This window comes from Lepidochelys kempii, chromosome 14 (genome assembly GCF_965140265.1).
Source record: "Lepidochelys kempii isolate rLepKem1 chromosome 14, rLepKem1.hap2, whole genome shotgun sequence".
Taxonomy (NCBI): domain Eukaryota; kingdom Metazoa; phylum Chordata; order Testudines; family Cheloniidae; genus Lepidochelys; species Lepidochelys kempii.
Window position 1 is genome coordinate 1659862 of NC_133269.1, and position 19104 is coordinate 1678965.

The window sequence follows — 19104 nt, forward strand, 5'->3', positions numbered from 1 at the left end:
AAGGCCCCAGCGATACTGGCTGGTTGCACAGAGACCTTGCCCAGTCCGGAATGTGCTCAACAGCGACCACTGGCGATGGGGCAGGTCAAAACCAGGTGGGCAAATTGTGGGGTCGGCAACAAGAGACTGGCTGCGGATTATAACAGATATCCGTTCCTCTTGCCAGAGTGTTTCTGCCCTAACATCCTGGCATGGCGGATGGGCGATGTGACGGCAAACGTGGTTTAAAAAGGTCATTGTACAGCAGCAAGTGCATTGAGTTGGCGCGAACTTCTCAACTAACTTGCCAGTGGCAACCTCTCATCTGATATAAGGAGGAGCAATATTGCTCAGAAATGGAAGCCATGGGAGTGGAGTCAGACGCAGGGTGCCAGAGATGATGCACATGGTGGCATGTAACTGTTGTGACAAAGCTCTGTCCTTGCCTCCATGGGTCCCGCGTTTCCTGGAGGATTTTGCTAGACTCAGAGGCTGTGACCCTCCACGTAACCCTTCTCTCTCTAGAGACAAGGGTTACAGTCTACTGAGCCATTTCATCATAAGCCAGCGAGGGAGGTGAGGAGAAGCAGTGGATGTATTGTATCTTGACTTTAGCAAAGCTTTTGACACGGTCTCCCACAGTATTCTTGTCAGCAAGTTAAGGAAGTATGGGCTGGATGAATGCACTATAAGATGGGTAGAAAGTTGGCTAGATTGTCGGGCTCAACGGATAGTGATCAATGGCTCTATGTCTAGTTGGCAGCCGGTGTCAAGTGGAGTGCCCCAGGGGTCGGTCCTGGGGCCGGTTTTGTTCAATATCTTCATAAGTGATCTGGAGGATGGTGTGGATTGCACTCTCAGCAAATTTGCGGATGATACTAAACTGGGAGGAGTGGTAGATACGCTGGAGGGCAGGGATAGGATACAGAGGGACCTAGACAAATTGGAGGATTGGGCCAAAAGAAATCTGATGAGGTTCAACAAGGGCAAGTGCAGAGTCCTGCCCTTAGGACGGAAGAATACAATGCACCGCTACAGACTAGGGACCAAATGGCTAGGCAGCAGTTCTGCGGAAAAGGACCTAGGGGTGACAGTGGACGAGAAGCTGGATATGAGCCAGCACTGTGCCCTTGTTGCCAAGAAGGCCAATGGCATTTTGGGATGTATAAGTTGGGGCATAGCGAGCAGATCGAGAGACGCGATCGTCCCCCTCTATTCGACATTGGTGAGGCCTCATCTGGAGTACTGTGTCCAGTTTTGGGCTCCACACTACAAGAAGGATGTGGATAAACTGGAGAGAGTCCAGCGAAGGGCAACAAAAATGATTAGGGGTCTGGAACACATGACTTATGAGGAGAGGCTGAGGGAACTGGGATTGTTTAGTCTGCAGAAGAGAAGAATGAGGGGGGATTTGATAGCTGCTTTCAACTACCTCAGAAGTAGTTCCAGAGAGGATGGTTCTAGACTATTCTCAGTGGTGGAAGAGGACAGGACAAGGAGTAATGGTCTCATGTTGCAGTGGGGGAGGTTTAGGTTGGATATTAGGAAAAACTTTTTCACTAGGAGGGTGGTGAAACACTGGAATGCGTTGCCTAGGGAGGTGGTGGAATCTTCTTCCTTAGAAGTTTTTAAGGTCAGGCTTGACAAAGCCCTGGCTGGGATGATTTAATTGGGGATCGGTCCTGCTTTTGAGCAGGGGGTTGGACTAGATGACCTCCTGAGGTCCCTTCCAACCCTGATATTCTATGATAAGTTATCCTTCCTTGCACAGTCTCTGTTGTCTCCCAGTCTCAGTGATTAACCAGGGGGCAAAGGGGGGCGGGGGGGCTGGGCCCACCCTCTACTCCGGGCTCCAGCCCAGGGTCCCTAATAGTATCAGCTATGGTAGCTGACCTTTTAGAAACATGACATGTACAATTCCCTGGGCTACTTCCCCCACAGCAGCCCTCACTTCCGCCTTACCTCAGGGCCTCCTTCCTTGTGCCTGATATGGTGTATACTACTCAGCCTCTCCAACAGCACAGCTTCCTCCCACAGCTCCTGACATGCACCCCCATCTGACTGACTGGGAGGCTTTTAACTAGTTTCAGCCAGCCCCTGACTGGCTTCAGGTGTCCCAATCAACCTAGCCTTCTCCCTGCCTTCTGGAAAGTTCTTAATTGGCCCCAGGTGTCTTAAGTGACCTGGGGCAGCTGCCATTTCACTTATCCTGGTACCAGGGATTTGTTTAGCCTGGAGCTAATATATCTATCTCCCACTACTTTTCTATAGCCATCTGGCCTTGCCCCGTCACACTGTGTATCCACCAGTTTGGTGTGTGATGATCAACTCCAAACTGGCGTGCAGTACTCCGCCACTGAATATAAGGTGGCAAGAGCTGATGTCCGCAGAGTTGGAGCACGAGCACCCCATGATGAACCTGCCTGTTTGCTAAGAAGATTGTTGCGTGTCTTAATTTTAGTTGCTGTCTTCTTCAGATGGGCATGGTAACTCAGTGTGTGGTCTAAGGTCACACCTAGATAGACCAGTTCTACTTCATGCTTCACCTTCTGACCATTCAGTTCTCGGGTTGCGCTGGTGTGATGAAGATGGAACAAACTGGACACTGTTTTTATGATGTTTGGCTGGAGGTGCCAAGTCTTACAGTAGCCAGCTAACTTTACCATGTCCCAGTTTAAGGTGGCATCAAGCTCATGGAACGACAGGGCCTGGGTACTGCAACAGTCGTCTGTGTAAATGAATTTTTGTGACTCTGTGGTTGGCAAGTCACTGATATAAAGGTTGAAGAGGGTTGGAGAAAGCACAGAGCCCTGGGGTAACCCATTGCTCTGTTGTCTCCAAGCACTCGTCTTCTCCCCCATATGGACTCTGAATTGCCTGTCGCGGAGGAACAGTTCACTGATTTCATGAGCCAAATAGAATGTGAAAATCTTTCCACAACAGCTTTCAGGGAAACATTCAGAGCAGCGGCACTTTACACCCCCTTCCTTCATTTTTAACAAACTCCCAAAAAAAACTTGCCCTGGGAGGAAATGCAGAATTTCAAGGAGATCTGTTATCTGTTTCTTTTGGCAGCGGGGAGGGTGTGATGAGGTGTGGTGAGAAATTAAAGAAAAAACAGACCTATAATGGGAAACTGGCTCCAACTTTCACCAGACAGCAGCTACCCCATCTCATAACTACTCGACCAGGGGAGAGGCGTTGCTCCGAAAGACAGGTGGTGGCTAGGTTTCAGCTCATGCCTACGGTGCCACTGGGGTGACGCTCTTGTAATTACATGGCTACAAATGTTGAGCCTAGTTCATTTGGCACAGGGATTCAACTCTAGGGCAGCTCTGGGGAGCAGATTTTTCTCAGCATTTGTGGTCCTGGATTAGGAAAAACCCTGGTTCTCTCAGAGGCCCAGAGAGAGCACCCAGAGCTTGGGATGCTGATTAAAGTCTCTGCAGCATCCTGCTCAGGCTGGCAAATGAAGTTCTGTGGTGCATAAGCAGCTTGGAGGCGCTTGCTGTCCGTCACTCTGATGAGCTCTTGTGCTAGCACATCCCTGGCTGCCCCATGCTATTGCTTAGCAGACCTTAAAGCCATAGAGAATATTCAGCATTCTACATTCACAGAGAGTTGCATGAAGAGAGCCAGGCAAGGCCACAGCTCATCTCGGCCACACACATCTATCACTGTGGCACTGGGAAAAGGTGACTAGATAGCTGCTTCCAAGCCCAGAAGATGCAGAACTAAAAATGTGGGGAAATCAGCTGTAGGAGGTTAAATGGGGTCGCCCCTGCAATTCTGCTTGGTCTTTCCTCTACCCAGGAATAGTTCCACCAAATGAGCTAGACATTTATAGGTTTCAGAGTAGCAGCCGTGTTAGTCTGTATTCGCAAAAAGAAAAGGAGGACTTGTGGCACCTTAGAGACTAACACATTTATTTGAGCGTAAGCTTTCGTAAGCTACAGCTCACTTCCACTGCATGCATCCGATGAAGTGAGCTGTCGCTCACGAAAGCTTATGCTCAAATAAATGCGTTAGTCTCTAAGGTGCCACAAGTCCTCCTTTTCTTTTTGTAGACATTTATACTAGCCCCTGGCAGACCCAAGAACCTTTTGCGGATATTTAGTCCCACTCTCTTCCTGCTGCTGCTAGTGTGTAATAGCCCGGGCTGCTATCCTAGCAATGGGTACCCACCCAGAGTTCTCCTGCCATCCCCCAGGTGCCAACACAGAGTTACCCTCCCAGCCTTCCCTTCCCTAATTTCTGAACTGCACCTGTGTAGCTGTTCCTCTGTTTCTCACCCCTTCTCTCTCCAATTTGGAAGTGGCAGCAATGCTGGGAGAAAAAGCCTGAATGCCTTTTTGTTTTTCTGTTTCTCCCATCATTAAATCCCCTCCTCATCCCTAGGAGTTTGGAATTACATACAAGTTATATGTTTCTGGTTTTACCCAAACACAGCTACTTAACAAACAAGTACCCTCAATTCCGTTTAATGCCTACACATGTAATACAGTTGCTGCAATTACCTGCTTCCCAAAGCCATTACAAATCACAGAAAATCAGCTGTAGCAGGTGATAAGAACATTCTTTTATAGATTCACAAAATAAGCTGATCACAGGACAGTCAGATCCTTGCCCTGCAGTCCACAGCATGCCCGGCATTCACAAGGGGTCAAGATCCTTCATCTTGCAGCCAATTTACTCCTCTTAAAGACGAGATGGGAAATATCTGTTGGGAAAACTCTGGGTTTATCCTGCTGTGTGGCTTAAGCTCAAGTTCTGACTCACCAGAAAACTGGGCTCATTGTTCAAGCTCACACATCCTGCGCAGTCAACAAGAAACTAAGCCTGTAATTAGAATGAAACCCACTAAAGCAACAAGGTGAGCACCAGAAGTGAGCTGTAGCTCACGAAAGCTTATGCTCAAATAACTTGGTTAGTCTCTAAGGTGCCACAAGTACTCCTTTTCTTTTAGAGATTAGTGGAACACTGTCTCTGACGGGCAGGGTTCCCAAGTACCTTGGCCACGTGCTGTATAAGCAGAACAGATAACTGGTGTTGGCCCACATATACATGGAGACCATGTGTCACGGAGTCCCTGGGCAATGCTCTGGAACTGCTCCCCATGAAGCCAGGCAGGACTCTGGGGAAGTCTCCTTTCTGGGAGCAGCCGGTCTGCAGGACACACGGCTCACACAGCTTCCACCTTCCTGGGTCTGACCTCGGAGCATTCAGCATCCTCTGCCACTCCGTGCACTTCCCCCAGCGAGTCCGCCCAGGCGGGGTCTCGGGGAAGCCAGAGGGTCCTGTCCCTCAACTCCGCAGTCAGACGTGTCTCTCAGCCAGCCAGTAAAACAGAGGTTTATTAGACAACAGGAACATGGTCTAACACAGAGCTTGCAGGTACAGTGAACAGGACCCCTCAGCTGGGTCCATTTTGGGGGGCAGGGAGCCAGACAACCACGTCTGCACTTCACTCCATGTCTCCAGCCAGCCCCAAACAAACTCCCAGCCCCTCCTCCTCTGGGCTTCCTCCCTTTCCCGGGCCAGGAGCTCACCCAATTCCTTTGTTCTCCAACCCTTTAGCTCTCACCTTGCAGGGGGGGAAGGGCCCAGGCCATCAGTTGCCAGGAAACAGGGTGTTGGCCATTCTCTGTGTCCAGACCCCTGCACACCCCTGCCCTCTAGGGCTCTGCAATGATCATACACCCTTACCCCACCCCCTAGATACTTAAGAACTGCATAGGGGAAACTGAGGCACCCCCACACTATTCAGAGGAAACATTAAGAACTGTCCCACTTCGTCACACCATGACAAACCTGCTACACCCAAGACTCCTCCAGCTGAGCACATGCCAGAGGCATGCAGGGCAGAAATACATGGGGGCACACTAGGGTTGCCAACTTTCTAATCGCACAAAACCAAACACACTGCCCTGCCCCCTACGCCAAGGCCCTGTCCCTTCTCTGAGGCCCCGCCCCTGCTCCATCCCCCTCCCTCCATCGCTCGCTTTCACTGGGCTGGGGCAGGGGTGGGGGAGGGGTCAGGCTGGGGGTGTGGGCTTTGGGATGGGGTCAGGGATGAGGGGGTTGGGAGGCAGGAGAGGGCTCCGGGCTGGGGCAGGGGTGTGAGCTCTGGGGTGGGGCTGAGGATGAGGGGTTTGGGGTGCAGGAGGGGGCTCAGGGCTGGGGCAGAGTGTTGGGGGGGGGTGCAGGAGGGGACTCCTGGTTGGGGCAGGGGATTGGGGTGAGGGGTCCTGGCAGCGTTTACTGCAGATCCCAGGAAGCGGCTGCCAGGTCCCTTCAGTGCAGCCCCTAGGTGCATGGGTGGCCAGGGAGGCTCTGTACACCACCCTCACATCCACGCCCCACAGATTCCATTGGTTGCAATTCCTGGCCAATGGGAGCTGTGGGTCTGGCAATAGGGGTGGGGGCAGCCCGTGGAGCCTCCCTGGCTGCCCATGAGCCTAGGGCCCAGAAGGACCTGGCAGCAACTTCTGGGAGCTGTGCAGAGCTAGGGCAGGCAGAGAGCCTGCCTTAGTTCTGGGCACTCGCTGCGCCACCAACCAGACTTTTGATGGCCCTGTCAGTGGTGCCGACCGGAACCACCAGGGTCCCTTTTTGACGAGGCGTTCTGGTCAAAAAACAGATTCCTGGCAACCCTAGGGCACACAGAAAGGGAAATCTGCCCATCAGTGAAATTCCAGAGAGAAAGAGGGAACAAAGTAAAGCAGGAGTAATGAGGCTGGTCCCCAGGGTAGAAAGGGACCTGCCTGCTTCCTTGCTTCCCTGGCACAGAATCATTTCATAGATTTCCAAGGCAAGAAGGGATCATTATGACCATCTCATCCAACCTCTTGCATACCCCAGGCCAGGGATCCCCAACCAGAGAACCTAGTGATTGCTGCAGCAATCCAAACAACTTGTGATGGAGCTACACCATCTCTTTTAGGAAGCGAACCAGTCCTGACGTAAAGCACCCATCCGATGGAGAATCCCTAAAGTTTCCACTCAGAGGGAGTGCTGAAAAGCAAAGACAGAGTGCACTCCCACCAATGAGGAACACAATCGGCAGCAAGGAGGCGGCCTGCTGAAGCATGGAACAAACTTCCCTGCTTCCCAGCACAGGGACCAGGTGGAGTTCCCAAAGGTTCCCAGTTACTCAAGGAAAACCCAGTCAGAGACCAGCAAAGCATGATTCTTGACCTAGCTGCCTTTTTTAAAAACACTCATGGACAACTTTCTTGTATGGGAATAGAATACAGAGAAGATGGCAGGGACACTGCCCACTTTACTATGTTGACAGCTATTCATAGAATATCAGGGTTGGAAGGGACCTCAGGAGGTCATCTAGTCCAACCCCCTGCTCAAAGCAGGACCAACCCCTAACTAAATCATCCCAGCCAGGGCTTTGTCAAGCCTGACCTTAAAAACTTCTAAGGAAGGAGATTCCACCACATCCCTAGGTAACACATTCCAGTGTTTCACCACCCTCCTAGTGAACAAGTTTTTCCTAATATCCAGCCTAAACTTCCCCCACTGCAACTTGAGACCATTACTCCTCATTCTGTCATCTGCTACCATTGAGAACAGCCTAGATCCATCCTCTTTGAAATCCCCTTTCAGGTAGTTGAAAGCAGCTATCAAATCCCCCCTCATTCTTCTCTTCCACAGACTAAACAATTCCAGTTCCCGCAGCCTCTCCTCATAAGTCATGTGTTCCAGTCCCCTAATCATTTTTGTTGCCCTTCGCTGGACTCTCTCCAATTTTTCCACATCCTTCTTGTAGTGTGGGGCCCAAAACTGGACACAGTACTCCAGATGAGGCCTCACCAATGTCGAATAGAGGGGAACGATCACGTCCCTCGATCTGCTGGCAATGCCCCTACTTATACATCCCAAAATGCCATTGGCCTTCTTGGCAACAAGGGCACACTGTTGTCTCATATCCAGCTTCTCGTCCACTGTCACCCCTAGGTCCTTTTCTGCAGAACTGCTGCCGAGCCATTTGGTCCCTAGTCTGTAGCGGTGCATTGTATTCTTCTGTCCTAAGGGCAGGACTCTGCACTTGCCCTTGTTGAACCTCATCAGATTTCTTTTGGCCCAATCCTCTAATTTGTCTAGGTCCCTCTGTATCTTATCCCTACCCTTCAGTGTATCTACCACTCCTCCCAGTTTAGTGTCATCTGCGAACTTGCTGAGGGTGCAATCCACACCATCCTCCAGATCATTTTTGAAGATACTGAACAAAACCGGCCCCAGGACCGACCCTTGGGGCACTCCACTTGATACCGGCTGCCAACTAGACATGGAGCCATTGATCACTACCCGTTGAGTCCGACAATCTAGCCAGCTTTCTATCCACCTTATAGTCCATTCATCCAGCCCATACTTCTTTAACTTGCTGGCAAGAATAGTGTGGGAGATCGTGCCAAAAGCTTTGCTAAAGTCAAGGAACAACATGTCCACTGCTTTCCCTTCATCCACAGAGCCAGTTATCTCGTCATAGAAGGCAATTAGATTAGTAAGGCATGACTTGCCCTTGGTGAATCCATGCTGACTGTTCCTGATCACTTTCCTCTCCTCTAAGAGGTTCAGAATTGATTCCTTGAGGACCTGCTCCATGATTTTTCTAGGGACTGAGATGAGGCTAACTGGTGTGTAGTTCCCAGGATCCTCCTCCTTCGCTTTTTTAAAGATGGGCACTACATTAGCCTTTTTCCAGTCGTCCAGGACCTCCCCCGATCGCCATGAGTTTTCAAAGATAATGGCCAATGGCTCCGCAATCACATCCGCCAACTCCTTTAGCACTATTCTCTAGCAAGTCACAACTGGCAGCCTCACTCTGCCCAGCCTGAGATGCCAGGCCCTGAAGTCCAACTGTAAATGTTCTTTTGGAATTTTAGCAGCTACCCAGCTCCCTTCCCATAGGTGCAAATACCCGCTACTCCATCTGTGCAACAACCAAGGCATTTGCATTTGATGTTCTTGGCAAATGAATCCAACCGACATTTGCTTTGCAAATGGAAGGCGAAAGGGTGTACACAATCAGGGGTTCACAAAGTGTCATGAGGTTCACATGCCAGCCACTGGGACCCTGGGTTCAAATCCTGAAGGTGGTGATAAATTTGCAAGTCTTAGGCTACCCCTTAGAAAATGATATTTCTCCACATCACACAACCACAATGTCATTAGCAGAACTGTGTCAGCCCAGAACAGGAAGATGCCAAAGGGTGTCAGAAGTCAGGATCGAGATGCGCTGGCAGACGCCTGGCTTGAGGTGGTGCTTTTAGTCACTCTGTTTCATGAGCACCAGTCATCATTTCAGGAACCCAATCCAACAACAATGGGCATCATTCCCAAGAGCCCACAGTACCCTCCAGTGACAAAGAGGAACCCTTCCACAGAGAACTTCTGGTAAATGTAAATTGGGAACAGCCTCTCAGAGCAGGACGCAAATCACTGTAAACAAAGTCTCTGTTGCTGTGGAAACCATTAAAAATAGATTCCCCACACTCCCCTCTTTGTGCTGGGTTTTATACAGCTGGGTTCCTTCATTCCACATTATTATTACTTTTTAATTATGAATAATTTCCTCCCTTCTATAGGAAGATGGATTAAAACTCAGAACTTTCCACATGAAGCCCCTTTAGGATGTATTTCAATATGCCAATGAAGGCAAGCCCAGATTCTGTAGTGTTTATGCCACAGGGTAAAAATCTCTCTGCAATTAACCCTTCTCATTCCATGCTTCCTCTAAGCTTCTCTTTTTCTCCATCCAGGAAGCTAGCTGGCTTTCACCTGTACCTCAACAAAGTTTGCTCAGGAACTATGACACTTACGGTGAAGCCCCTTTCCGCAAAGGGATCAGCACAAGGCTCAAGCGCCACATAAGTCCCTCTTCAACCCTGTGGAGTTTGTGCATGATTGTATTATGGTCACCCTTGCCTGCCCGCTTCCCCTCCACTCCTGTTTGTCTGATATGACCTCTTACTCGCTAGGTCCAGTTACATTTAGTGTGTATGCTCTTCAGGCCAAGGACCCTGCATCCCTTGGTTTATGAGGCACTCAGCATATCGGGTGCTCATATAATAAGAAACACCACCACTGTTGCTCAAGGCTTCACACCCACCCACCCAGTGTCCCCAGCACTAAGCTACCCACAGGGCAAGGACCAAGCAGAGAGAGAGGCGGGACAGGCTGCCCCAATGGGAATGGTGCTGCTATCCTCCTGTCTTACTGAGGAGCAACAAAATCCTATTTAATCATTCTGTCCTGGAGCTTTCTTCTGAGGATTGGGATTCTCAGCCTTAACCCAACACACCAGAGTGGGTGTTTGCAGCAATCCTCCACTTTCCTATCATACCCCTTTCTATGCAGAACTCAGTCTAGCCCAATAAAATGTCTGCTTTAGCCTGGCTCAGCCCAGAGACCTGTTCCAAAGCTTGGAGGAACCACTGAACCAACCATTGTTTGCACTCTGCAAGTCTCCGTACAGGAAATTCTCCCAATCAGGAATGATGCCAAAGGACTGGAGCACACGGAACATCTGTTGCCCAGCATCAGCACAGCCAGGAATTCAGGAAGTGATGTGTATACATCCCCCAGTGCAGCATGTCTGCTAGCAAATGGAAGTGCAAGGCTCTATCCAAGGGTGAAGGAAGAGTGAGATCATGAAAGCTGCTTGGTTACCCTGTGGCAAATTATTTACCAGGCTTTAATTTTAGATTTAAGTGAATTTCATGCTGACAAAGAGCGCCAGATGGACAAACACTGGTAACCAACACTCTTTATCCCCAGGACAAAGCAAAGGCAGCAGCAGGGCAAGCTTCCTACACACTGCCCTGCCATTGTGTTTCCCCTTCGCCCACCTCTAGGGATGAGAGGAGAATTCAGTCTCCATAGTCCATTCAGTCCCTAAACTCTGCTGAATCTGTTAAGTGCTGATTGTGCAGGTGGGTTGTACAAGGTGGGCACCTGTCCACGAGCCACTGGATTGAGATTATGAAGAGATCTCACACAGGAGTCACTAGACAGTTGTCTGCATGGGCAGAATGACAGAACAAGTTACAAAGCTCAAGAACTGCACAAATCTCAAAGCCCTCTACAAACCAGCTCCAGTTTTAGAGAACGGAGGGAGTGCTCTGGTGCCTTCCAGAGGAGGGGGTCCAAATGGGGCTGTGTGTACCACTGGTGGTACGTGAGCTTGACGAGCCAATCCTTCACTTCATAATTTGTTTAAGAAAGTGGTACATGAACTAAAAGTTTGGGAGCCACTGTTGTAAAGCAAGATTCTCACAAGAGTTGGGGACATGATTTCATTACCTCCTGTTGTTTCTCTTAGGTCAATTTTTAGTGCACTGCCTCATGATACCCACCTGTGACGAAGCGGGACTGTTCTTAATGTTTCCTCTGAATAGTGTGGGGGTGCCTCAGTTTCCCCTAGGCAGTTCTGAAGTATCTAGGTGGTGGAATAAGGTGTATGATCATTGCAGAGCCCTAGAGGGCAGGGGTGTGCAGGGGTCTGGACACAGAGAATGGCCAACACCCTGTTTTCTGGCAACTGATGGCCTGGCCCTTCCCCCCTGCAAGGTGAGAGCTAAATGGTTGGAGAGCAAAGGAATCAGGTGAGCTCCTGGCCCGGGAAAGGAGAAAGCCCAGAGGAGGAGGGGCTGGAGAAAGTTTCAGTTTGGGGCTGGCTGGGGACATGGAGTGAAGTGCAAACGTGGTTGTCTGGCTCCCTGCCCCCCAAAATGGACCCGGCTGAGGGGTCCTGTTCTCTGTACTAAACCGTGTTCCTGTCATCTAATAAATCTGTTTTACTGGCTGGCTGAGAGTCATGTCTGACTGCGAAGTTGGGGTGCAGGGCCCTTTGGCTTCCCCAGGACTCCACCTGGGTGGACTCGCTGGGGGAAGCGCACGGAGGGGCAGAGGATGCTGAATGCTCCGAGGTCAGACCCAGGAAGGGGGAAGCCGTGTGAGCTGTTTGCCCTGCAGACAGTCTGCTCCCAGAAAGGAGACTTCCTCAGAGTCCTGCCTGGCTTCGTAGGGAGCAGTTCCAGAGCATCGCCCGGGGACGCCGTGACACCACCCCCTTTCTTGCGCAAATCCCCATACACCCCAACAGAAACATGGAACCCCTTTAGTTTCAGTAATGGCAGTTCAGAGGTCAGTTTCCTCTGTCACGGTCTGACTCGTAACTTTGGCCCCCAAGTAAAAATGCTGTAGAAATATTATTCAGAGCTGATAAGGCCCGAAGGGACCACAGTCTGAGCTCTTGTAGAGCACAGCCCAGAGAACCTCCCCAATAATCTCTGCATCAAGCCCAGAATTCCTGTTTGAGCCACAGTGTATCTTTTGGACAGATATCAGTGTGCTTCAAGTGTTGGAGAATTTACCATGTCCCTAGGTAATTTGTTCCAATGGGTATAATTACCCTCACTAGTATAAACATTCACTGTATTTGTTGTCTGAATTTGAATAGCTGCAGTTTCCAACCATTGGATCTCATTAAGCCTTTTTCCACTAAATTAAAGAACCATCTACTATTAGAAATCTCTTCCCAATGTAGTTATACTTTTAAACCACCACCAAGTTGCTTCTTAGCCCTCTCTTGGGTAAACTAAACTCCCTATGGGGCAGGTTTTTCAGACCTCATTTTTTGTAGATCTTTTCTGACCCCTTTCCAATTTGTCAGCATCCTTTTTGAAGTATGGACACAGCATCCAGTAATGGTCTCACTAATGCCATATACAGAAGTCATGCCACTTCTCTACTCTTACTTGCATATTCTTATCATGGACATTCATTATACTCATCCTGAGTATGGGCTGCCAGGGGAAGCATTTTAACAGTCAAGGACACCGAGTCAAAACCTACTGGCCTGAGTGGATATGAAAAAGGAGCCCACTCTGGGCATGTGTCCGGGACTTAGTCACCGAGGCTGAAGAGATGTTGCTCTCTTGGTGGATGGAGGCTCTGAATCCTTTATGCTTAAAATATTGGCTATTAAAATATTTCAACAGCAGCTACAGCAAAGACAGACACATGATTTGTTCTTTGCATCCAGGCCCAAGGAGTTTGGAGGGCAGCCAGAGGCATCAGTAGGGAGCCCCCTTGCCCCAATTGCTCTGGCAGTGTCAGTTTCATAGAAGCAAGCTCCCAAAACACCACACCTTGCTAGTGATTGAATGGGGAGCAAGGGAGCAGAAGTCCTCCATCCCCTTGAGCTGATGCAGTTGTGGCATCAGCAGGACTTCCTCTCTCCTCAGCTTGCTCAAACAACAGATCAGGCATTTTTGTTGTGAGCAGATAGGAGAAGCAACTTGTCCAAACAAAGCAGAAATGAAAAAGCAATACCCCCAAACTACTGCAAAGTATGTTGGGAATTCATCTACACAGGAGCTTGGCAGCCAAAGAACAACAGGAACGGAGGAGTTTGTCAGGGCTTTTTAATACAGAAAGAATCTCTGGTGTGTTTTAGCTTTTCAGAATCATCAAACAGCCTGGCAGGAGGTGTAGGAAGTCGGGGGGGGGGGCGGGAAGTCCCCCCTGGAGACACCTCCCACTAACACTCCGAAAGCACGTGTGTGGCACTCGTACTACTGTGTAGCTGAAGAGTTCACCAGAGACATCATGTGCATCCTCTGCCTCCCCAGCTCAGCCCTTAAAGGCGCTAAATTCCCTCTGGTCTCCAACAAGTCTGCATTCTCATAGGACCCCCGTTGCTCCTGGACAGCAAACTGGGCATTCGCTGAAGAGCTGAGTAAGAGCAATGTTAAGCTATGTGCTCTTGGTGATGCTGCTGGCAAGCAGGCCACACTTGATTCTCTCTCACCCCCGCAGACACCGAAGGCAAGCAATTTAATACAAGTCCCACCACACTAGCACAGACACCAGTTCCATTTGATACTTCGCCTGCAAACCAAGTGAATGAGGAGACAGAGTTTTTGTTAACATCCAGGGGCAATACTCACAGTTGGGATGGACCCAGACAGCAAATCCACTCCGATCAGACCTGCCATTGGAAAAAGAGAGAGGGGAAAGGTTTGTGCTGGGAATGCTGTGAGGCACAGAAATCCCACAAGTCCTCCCTTACCTCCAAAGGAGAGGGAGAAAGCAAGCAGTATCCTTCTCAGTTCTGGGTGTGTCTGGCAAGGAGAGGAGGGGGGAGACCGAACTTTCTACACTCTCAATCAGATGGGGGCCACAGCCCAGGTAATACTGCAGCCTTATTTAATTCACAGCAATTATATTTGCATTCTACTAGACAAATAGATTTTACAAGCCCTCAGTTAAATGTGGGTAATTATGGCTGCCTGCGTCAGGGGACAGCCCTGCCCGGGCTCAGGAGGAAGAAGCACATCCCAGTTCCACTAATGCTGTAAATTAGCAGGGCAGCAGACTAATTACCAGCGATTTCATTTCCCCCCCTCACTCTCTCCTCTTTCTCTGGGCTACTGCATTCTCCCTCTCCCCCCCACTGTGTGTGTGTGTGTTCAGGCATATGCTGCTGTTAATGGGGCTTCTGTCACTTCATCTGCTGGTGGAGATTATTTTATCTTGGGAACCCTCTCTCGGTGTCAGACCAGAGACTTTTGACTCTAAATCATCAATGGGGGGAACAATCTGTTGTATGGCAACGAAAAATGAAAACGTCAACTTTTTGGTGGCAACTGTTGTGCTCAGCAGTGTTCGTGATGAAGGCTCTGATACGAGGGGGGGAGGGACCCTGACAGGACCCGGCCTGGCCTGACAACTCAAGGAGCGGGATGGCTCCATGCACACATGCTCAAGGGCGGGGTAAGGCTGCAGTCATTTATTACATCATGTGCATGAAGCCGAGACAATGCAGGATTGGGACCTGCAAAGGGATGGGGGCAAGAGGATGAGGGGGAGGGAAGCCTTTAGCCATTATTAAATCTAAGTGGAGAAGGATGGAAAGTAATTGTGTGAATCCACTGTGAACAGGAGGTGCCAAATCTGCTTCTGTCTAGTGTGGGGCAGAAGAAGTCCTTGGAGCAAGCTGTGGGGGACACAGTCTTCTCCCTGTACTGGGCAGAGGGAAGCATTATAGGGACAGAACCAAGTATCATGTACATGGTGCTTGATATCTCCAAACACAATACAAACACTAACTATTCTTCATACACCCCAAGGAGGAGGGAGGTCTTACCACCATTTACAAATGGGGAAACTGAGGCACAAAACAGGGGAGTGACTTGCATCAAAGGGCAAACAATGAGCTGGAAAAAGAACCCAAGAGAGTCCTGGCCCCTAGCCCAAGGCTTAGCCCACCAGACCTGGCTGTCTTCCTTCAATTATTTCCCTCCTGAGTACACAGCAGCTTTCACATTGTGCAGCAGTGGGATTTCAAAGCCAGATGTCACAAGCATTCCTGGAGGAGGAGGAGCCAGAGCACTCCTTCACCTTGTCCCATGGTGGGCAGGGAGGAGGGTGACACCCTATGGCCCATCCCTGGGCCCCAGAGACATTCTCACTTCCCACCCACCTGACACTTCTGCAATTGAGAGTCAGTTGAGCTGTACAGAATTGCTGCTTCCTGCTCCACCGTCCACACAGCAGCACCACAATAATGATAAATAAGAGAAACCGAATGAAATCGCCACATTCTTCAAACTGATCTGCCAAAGTAAAACCATGTAATCTAGTTTCATTAGGCCCTGTTGTCCCACAGATGACTATGTTGTCAAATATCAGGTAGAGGGATCTCTCGCCAGCTTCCTATCAGTCTCCTTCCCCCCTCCCTAGGATGCGAGAGGGAGATTGGCTGGATGGATACAATTTCAGCCAACCCCCATGCTTGCAATGTATCCATCACCGACCTGAAAGCCTTTAGGGAGCTGAACAAGTGATGTATGGACCCAGCACTGTCCAAAATGATTTATTAAAATATTACCCAGATGAAGTTAGAAAAGACACAGACTGGGGCTGCTGACTTCCAGCCCCAAACAGCAGGCGGGAGCACCGGGCTGCTGCAGCACCAGCACGAGTAAGATGGAAGCAGAGAAGCTGCTTTCTATACCCTATGTGCACTCTGTCCTGGGGACCTCCTGGAACCCCAAGATGAAGACAGGAAATCAGGAAGCTCCTCACAAGGCTAGGGTGAGGGCTCCAAGGTAAGGCACAGCCCTGGAGCAGAGAAGCAGATTTCAGGGCAGGGCTTGTGCCCTCATACAGGGAGTATTAGGCCAAATTTGAACAACAGTGAGTCCTAGCTCTTCCCATCCCAGGGCTACTTTTCCCCTACTAAGGGGAAAAATGTCCAGCCCCTAGTGTCGTATGCAGCGTTGCTGTAGCCGTATGGGTCCCAGGATATTAGAGAGACAAGGTGGGGGAGATCACATCTTTTACTAGACCCACCCTTGTTGGTGAGAGAGACTAGCTTTTTGAGCTGACACAGAGCTCCTCCTCAGGTCTGGGAAATGTACTTAGACTGTTCACAGCTAAACACAAGATGGACAGTTTAGCATAACTAGTTAGCGCATATTCCAAGGGCCCATGCAAAGTGAAGTGGCCCGTTAACACCCCTGTAGTCATGGGACTAAAAGGGGTTAGTGGGTCACAGATTGTTACTGTTCAAATGGACAGATGTTCGCAGTGCAAACCCACCATTGCCATCAGCTCTAACTGTCTCCTCCCGTCGCCCGCTGGCAATCTGAACAGAGGTGCTAAGAACTGGGAGTCTGAATTCTCTCCCATCTCTGAAGACTGTTCGCGCCAGGGCAGACCCGAAGCACACTGACAGGGAGCGCTGGTGGTGAAATGTCCTGCCTGTTTTGGGGATAACTAGAGGACTCTAGCCCCTTTCACCAGCACTGCAATGCACACAAAAATGGTTTTAAATAGCTTATTTACACTTACAGCATTGGAGCAGCACAGCTGCACCACTTAGTACTTTAACAGACTCTCTTTGCCTTTGGGACAGAGCTTTCCCATCGGTGTATTTAATCCATCTTCTGGAGAGGCGGTAGCTATGGCAGCTGGAAAAGCTCTCCCGCCGACACACAGCTGCCTACACAGTGCAGTACGGTCAGTCTATGTTGCTCAGGCGTATGGATTTTTCACACTCCTGAGCAATGTAGTTACACTGATATAGGTCTGTAGTGTAGATCAGGCCTATGTCTACACTGCAACGTAAGCCTGTGCTTCAGCCCAGGCTCGAGCCTAACACCCCTCGTGCCTACACTGCAAATGCGCTAACCCAGGGCTCGGACCCAAGGTCCCAAGACCCTGCAGGGCTGGGGGCTCTGAGCTTGAGTTGGATCCTGGCTCCCAGTTTAAGTCCTATTGCTTTGCAGTGTAGATGCAGCCCATAGGCACTGACTCCATGGGTGCTCTGGGGCTGGAGCACCCACAGGGAAAAACTGGTGGGTGCTCTGTACCACTGGCAGCTCCCCACCCCATCTCACCTCCACCTCCTCCCCTGAGTGCGCCATGTCCCTGTTCCTCCCCCTAGCTCCCAGCGCTTGTCATTGCGAAACACAACACCTGTTGCGAAACTTTACAGCCTCTGGTATTGAACCACTTCATGAAGCCCAGAGTGCATTATTTTCTTCAGACGAAATGGACGAGTCAGAAGTAGATGACATGGACTGCAACTCAACAAAGCCACAAGCACAAGGCAAGGTGTGAGGGCTCATATATCGGCATTCCAGATCCCAGTCTGTTGCGGATTTGCCAGTTTGCCCAGCCCTTGGATGGGAACAGGGAGGGGAAGGGGTCAAGGAGCCTTCTCTAACCCCACTTCATGCACTCTCTCACCCTCTGCACTCAGGGGCCTGCTCCCTCCCTGCGTCCCTAAAGGGACGGGACCATGCCTACATCTACCAGCACTGCAAGATCAAGTGTCAGAAGGGTAGCCATGTTAATTTGTATCCACAAAAACAACGAGGAGTCCGGTGGCACCTTAAAGACTAACAGATTTATTTGGGCATAAACTTTTGTGGGTAAAAAACCCCACTTCTTCAGATGCATGAAGAAGTGGGATTTTTTACCCACGAAAGCTTAAGCCCAATTAAATGTTAGTCTTTAAGGTGCCACCGACTCCTCACTGCAAGATCAAGGTGCTCCAACTAACAGGCTATTGCAACACTTTTTAGCTAGTGTAAACAGGCCCTAAAAGGCTTCTGCTGAGTTGGGCTCTGCACTTTGCTGCTCCACCTAAGTTCCTGCATTATCTAGGTATGCTGCACACGGAGCAGAGACCTGCAGCAGCAAGTCTCAGAGCCCAGGCCTACAGACTCCGGCTAGTGCTAAAAACAGCTGTGTAGATATTTGGGCTCAAGCTGGCGCTCAGGTGCCGAACCCTACTAGCTTGAGCCCAAATATCTACTGATATAGACAGCCCAAATATCTACATAGCTATTTTTAGCACCGTAGCGTGAGCTGGTCTGTAGACCCGGGCTCTGACGGCTGCGGGTTTCTGCTTGCTGGGCAGATGTACCTCTAGATATCACAGTGTCCACAGCAGCTTTTCCTGAGGAAGCTCCTTCCAGCACTCAACTGACGTGGGCCAGAGCAAGGAATGGATCAACGCTTTCAGGAGGAATGGAACACCCTCAGTATCCCTGAGGCCTCGACTACACTCAGGGCTTAAATTCTTAAATTATTTCCAGCCCCCGCCATGCTATAAAACCGCCAGGGCCTACTGTGGGGATTGGAGGCTCGGGGCTTCTGCCCTGGGGTGGCATGGAAGGGCTCCAGGCTTCAGTCCCGGGGTGGGGCACTGGGGCTCACGGCTTCAGCCCAGTGGGGGAGGCAGCACCAAGGCTCTGTGCTTTAGCCTAACAGGGGGTTGGCACCGAGGCGTGGGGCTTCAGCCCTGTGAGGTGTACCAGGGCTCCCCACGGGTTTGAAAATATTTACTGGAGCTCTGCTCTGGACAGCTCCGGCTGAATTTAAACCCTGGCTACACTACAAAGGCAGCTGGGCTAGGATCCGGAGCTTAGGAACCATTTCAGCCTGTGGCATGCAGAGAGAGAATGGGACTGAAACAATTCTGAAAACTCCTCTGGAGACTAAGTCGTGATTCCAAGGAGGCAATCCTGGCACTGCATGTTCCACAGGGGCTCTCATCTATTGAGCAAGCTCTTACAGCATGTACCACACCAG

General features: G+C 50.2%; 1 protein-coding gene across 9 annotated transcripts in view; it reads right to left on the reverse strand.

The window, feature by feature from the left end:
* RBFOX3 (RNA binding fox-1 homolog 3) overlaps positions 1-19104 on the reverse strand; it is a 358296-nt gene that overhangs the window by 207006 nt on the left and 132186 nt on the right. For all 9 annotated transcript variants that reach the window (XM_073311011.1, XM_073311003.1, XM_073311008.1 and 6 more), the window contains one exon: positions 13947-13987. The gene's annotated coding sequence lies outside the window, so the exon portion shown is untranslated. The remainder of the gene's footprint in view (positions 1-13946; positions 13988-19104) is intronic.